The sequence below is a fragment of the Triticum aestivum genome, chromosome 1A (genome assembly GCF_018294505.1).
Source record: "Triticum aestivum cultivar Chinese Spring chromosome 1A, IWGSC CS RefSeq v2.1, whole genome shotgun sequence".
Lineage (NCBI taxonomy): Eukaryota > Viridiplantae > Streptophyta > Magnoliopsida > Poales > Poaceae > Triticum > Triticum aestivum.
Genome location: NC_057794.1, coordinates 25,049,706 through 25,054,946, shown reverse-complemented (window position 1 = coordinate 25,054,946; position 5,241 = coordinate 25,049,706). Strand labels below are relative to the sequence as shown.

General features: G+C 43.1%; 1 pseudogene; it reads right to left on the bottom strand.

Annotated features, from left to right (window-relative positions):
* Window positions 1-434: 434 nt before the first annotated feature.
* On the bottom strand, window positions 435-1,039 carry LOC123075270 (putative germin-like protein 9-2; annotated as a pseudogene).
* Window positions 1,040-5,241: the final 4,202 nt, after the last annotated feature.

The following is a 5,241-nucleotide window of genomic DNA, read 5'->3' as shown; positions in this document are numbered from 1 at the left end:
GGACCAACATTTTGAGGAGCGCAGCCGGCCACCAGACATGGCCAGGGCGGAGCTGGGCGAGCGGGGTGTGGCACCGGGCGAGCTCCGTTTAGATTAGGTTTCACGTTGCATGTAATAATATGAATTTGAGGTTTATAATTTGAGGTATCCGGATGTGAAATGCATTTTTTGAGACGTGCCCGGTCATTGTCTGCGGACGCGTCCACGGGTGTTTGAGGGGTCAGATTTTTCAAGTCTGGCTGTAGATGCTCTAGTACATCATTAAATCTATTTGCCTGCCTGATATGATAAACCTTATTTTGAGTGTTCAGATTATCCACTTGGTCTTTTATATTTACCTATATTTGGTTGTTGCGGTTTTGCAAGAGTATGGAATTATATAAATCGGAAACTCAGAACATAGCATGCATGGTAGGCAGGTATCAAGCAATTGGTTAACAGCACCGGAAAGCCAGGCCTGCCTTGAGCTTTTGGAAGGTCGCCTCGCCACTCTTGAATGACTTGGCGAGGATGGCGTTGTCGTTGCCGGTATCAAACACGACGAGGGGAACAGACACGGGCCCAGTAGTAGCGCTCCCAAATGCCGAGAGTGCCGTGGAGGTGCTGTGCCCTTGGTTGAATTGGCAATTCACCGTCCCTATGGGGAACACAAACATGTCACCTGCGGCCAGGTCCTCGGTGAAGAGCCTGTTGGCGGTATCAATGAACCCAACAGAGAGCATGCCGTTGACGATGACCGGCAGCTCAGAGGCACGTGGGTGGGTGTGCGTGGGGTTGACCAAGCCTTGGGAGAATGTGAGCCTGGCAGGATACGCTCTGGCCGTTCAGGGCTGGGAACTCCATCATGGTGGCCTGGTCAAAGTGAAACCGGGCGTCGGTGCATTTGCGGGGTGTAGGTGAAGAAGTCGCCAGTGAGGTTCATCAGGTTGGCGCTCGCTGAGACGACGAAATCGGCCAGGATGCCCGGATCGCCGGCCACAACGGCCAGGGGAGCCGAGAGTGCGAGCAGCGCCAACAAGGTGTAGCAGTTGAGTGGCATTGAATCAGTCGCTGATGTTGTTGTGCTAGCTTTGGGAGGATATATATACTGATGCTATGGAGCTTTGCTTGTGTCATGGAGGTGGTGACTCGTGAGGCAGCACAATTTTTATAACTAAACGGCTTACTTTGTTGGGGACGGATCGCCGGACAAACCAAGAGTGATTTTTTGGTTTCTCTTTGTGCTTTCTAGCATACCTTGCTGCATAGAGACTAACTATTGCTGGCAAATATTAAGGCTGCTTTTGGAAGCATTTGGGCATCAAAATTGCCTATCCGGAATTCGACAGTTTTCTTAGTGAAGGTGGCAGCATGGACAGATATAAAGGATTTTCATTAAGGTGGGTCGATTGAAGGAATAGTAAGACAGGAAGTCAAGAGTAAACAAACACGTTCTTATCTAATTGGAGGCACGATAGGAGTTCCCACGTTTAAATCATGGGAAAACTTACAAAAAGGAGGATCTACCCGTTCAGTTTGATGGATCAACGGACTAGGTTTATCTATGACTTGCACAATTCTTTTCCTGAAGCTAGCCGATTCTACTCCTTCCATAAGAAACATGATTTCCTGAGATGATAGAAAAGAAGACTCCTGTCTAGGCATAGCCATGATCTCTTTCCTCAGCCATGAACAAAGTTGCAGCTGATGGTGCGTGGTCTGGGTGTCAGCAATCCATGTCCTGTGGAGCTGTTGCACTGCCAACATGTTGAAAAGGAGGGGAGGGCACGGGGAAGCCAGTCCCACTCTGGATAAATAGATAAAAGAAAGGCTCCCAACGTGGTAGAGAGCTGGCCCAATAACTCAGCGTGTGAGTTCTCTGTTCTTTCTTCAGTTAATGTGTTATTTTCCTGCCTGAGTTTGATCTGCTCCGGCGAGCAGAGTGCGTTTTCCGGTGAGTCAACCCAGTCAAAGGGAGATGAGTGAGACGCTAAAGCTTGAAAATCTCCACATTGGAGAAAGGGGAAAATATTAAACACCTTGAAACCATGAAGGGGCAAGCCATGATTGAGACATAAATACCTCTGACGACCCACATCTTTTCTCATTAACTGTTAGTCTGGATTGCAGTCCTTGATGGCAGCTGTAATGGTGAAACTTCTTCGACATAAGAAGCAATTGGTGCAACTTATATGATACGCCCCTTCAGACCAGCTGATGGATGGTAGCATAATCTAATAGACTTAATGTCTTATTTAAATCAATTAATGTCTTACTTCTTATTAGCTATCTGAGTAACAAAGATTTGCGCAATGAAAACCAGTAGCATTATGGAAGTTGTAAGATTGGGCAGAAGCAATGTTTATCTGATGCATGAATGCTGAATCCTTACTATTATATGCTTTATCTATTTGAAATCGGGTTTCTGACCTACTAAGGTATGTTAATGCCTTCCATTATTTGTTCATCTACAATTCTACAACTCACGGATGATACCGCATGATTAACTTATATGTTATTATTGTTGTTCATCTACAATTTACATTGTACAATCGGAATGAAAGGATGGAAATCTAGGAGCACATTTTTTAATTACGTAGTAAATTTTGATACAAGGGGTTATTATATACTCCCTCCGTCTCAAAATAAGTGTTGTTGATTTTGTACTAAATCAGTACAAATTTTGTACTACAATCAGCAACACTTATTTTGGGACAGAGGGAGTATATAGTACTCCCTTCGATCCAAAATATGTGTTGCAGTTTTAAACTAAGTTTACTTCAACCTTAGTTCAAAACCATGACACTTATTTTGGATCAGAGGGAGTACATTAGAGAGTTAGCTGGCTTGACTTCAGAGTAGAAAGCATGCCAAAGACCGTTTTTCTCAATTTGAATTAAGGGGTTTCCCCCCAAATTCATTTCTGAATGAAACTGATAAAGAGCGCCAATAGGAAGGAGCTTAATTACCATGTCCACGGAAAGTTCCTCTCTGGTCCATCTTCATTTTGAATAGTACATGTCCGACAATGTAGGTTGTACTCGTGCACGAATTCACTCTAGCCTCGAACGAGCATGCACAGATTGTTGCTCCTAGAGGACCTATAGGTTTGACGTTTCTTCGCCACCAACACGAGAATTATGGCTCGAGCGATTCCTTGTAGCACCTATTCATTAGCCTTGAGCGATTCCTTTGGATCTTTGGGGACGAAAGGGAACTGTGTACCGGAGGGGAACTGAGGGTATTGGGTGAATAGGAGGGGTTCACCGAATCCCATCCCACCGTCACTTCCCTTGGGCTTTGAAACACCCATTTGCCAAACATGCCCTTAGATGGACCGTGAATGGGAACCTTTCCCAACCCTTTTCTAGCAAGAACATGCTTGCCGACAAAATTTCGTGATCCACTGAAAAACTACGTGGTGTTGCAACATTTATACCTTCGTCTATGAATCCAACAATGTCGGTAAATTTTTCCCGATTCCTCTCATTCCAATTGAGAAGACTCAAACTTGGACTAATTAACTTCTCCTAGGTTGCTCTTTCTCTTATATTTATATGATAGGTAGCTACGCTCTCTACTATGGATGAGTATGGTAGGTTATTACAGGGAGAAAGCAAGGGAATCTTCTGTTATATGATGAGCTTCTATGGGTAAGTGTTGCATCCATCTATTATATTGAACAAGCCGGATGGCTAATCGTTTGCTTCCATCGGTCTCTTCAAGCATTGATGATTTGTCATCCATCTGATAGCTGAGAGCCCGCTTTCTTTCCTTTCCACACGTCCACAAATTTAGTGCAAATCATGTTACAACAGTTTAAAGGATTTGTTGCAGATGATCAAATTGGGCATGATTCTCAAAAGTGGTTGATTACAGAAAAAAATCACTATTTGTGGGAAAATCATAATCATTGGTGCTAATCCTTGTGGAAACTATGGGCCACATACATTTAAATATCATTGTTGAGGAATCGTTAACTCATAGCTGCTCGGTTAGTAGGGGATTAATAGGCTAATCGGCAAGTTAATCGGCCATTTAATCGACCGATTTAATTACCAGTTTATCGGCTACTCGGTGACCCTACGAGTAGGGATTAATCGGCAAGTTAACTGGTTAATCGGAAGAATTCTTAAACAAGGTTGAATCAATCCCACGATCAAGAATCGTAATCCTATGGCTAATCAGTGGCCCAACATGAGCCAAGATCGCACTTCTGGGCCCTATTCCTCGCCCATATTATTAGTTCATTTGTTGGAAGATTGAGGAATCGTGAACCCTGAAGAAATTTGGTGCTACGGACCTACCAGTTTCTTTAGATGAAACTTATTATTCCATTAATTTGTGCACACTATTTTCTGGCATGGTTCTCAATGTATATTAGCTGCATAGAACGTGCACATAATCATACTAATTTAATCTTATCGGTATAATGCCAATATTATACAAAAATTGCATACATATTAATTAATACACAAACTTTTGATTATCACATATTAGATATAGAATTCAATAGATTTGTTATAAAATGGCCTAGAAACTTGAAGCATCTATACCAAGCTGGCAACGCTATGTCCCATCACATAGACACTTGCATGATGCCCGGTTACTTCTTTGCATTAATAATTCAGGAAAACTGCCGTTGTTGGTTTGAAAAGTTAACCTGCTGAGAAACAAATTTCTTCAGTCGGTTGACATTGTCAAAGGAAAAGGAAACGAGTCTTAGTCGGATTATACTCTAGAACTCATTTGAAAAAGATCTTTATTCAAAATCATCATCTTTCTTAACTGGTTGAGGTATTATCCTAATCGGTTAGTGATGTGAACCAGTGGGAGTTCTATGCTTTCCCAACCGGTTATTTATTTGCAGCCGGGTTTGTAAACAAAACCGGCTAATGAGGTCATTACTGGCATATGTTCAAAACAACAACTGATGAAGCAAGCATGATAGGTTGGTTTATAGTGTGAAGGAGTATTCAGTTTGGACCACAAATTTCCCACACGGATGACGGATGTGGGCGCCACAATAGACGTTCTTGATCTCCGCTGCGAGAATCCAAGTGCGTGATCAGAACCATGTCCATGGCAGTTCGTTGCTACGCACAATTCTCCTCCCTTTTTTCGGAGATCACCATCGTGCATAATCTTGTCCTCCCTTGCCGTTGCAATGTGCGAGTAAAACACCATTGTCCTTCCAGTCGTGAACGGCCAGGCTGTCACTAGACACCATCAACTACGTCTTATGTAATAACTTCAAGACAA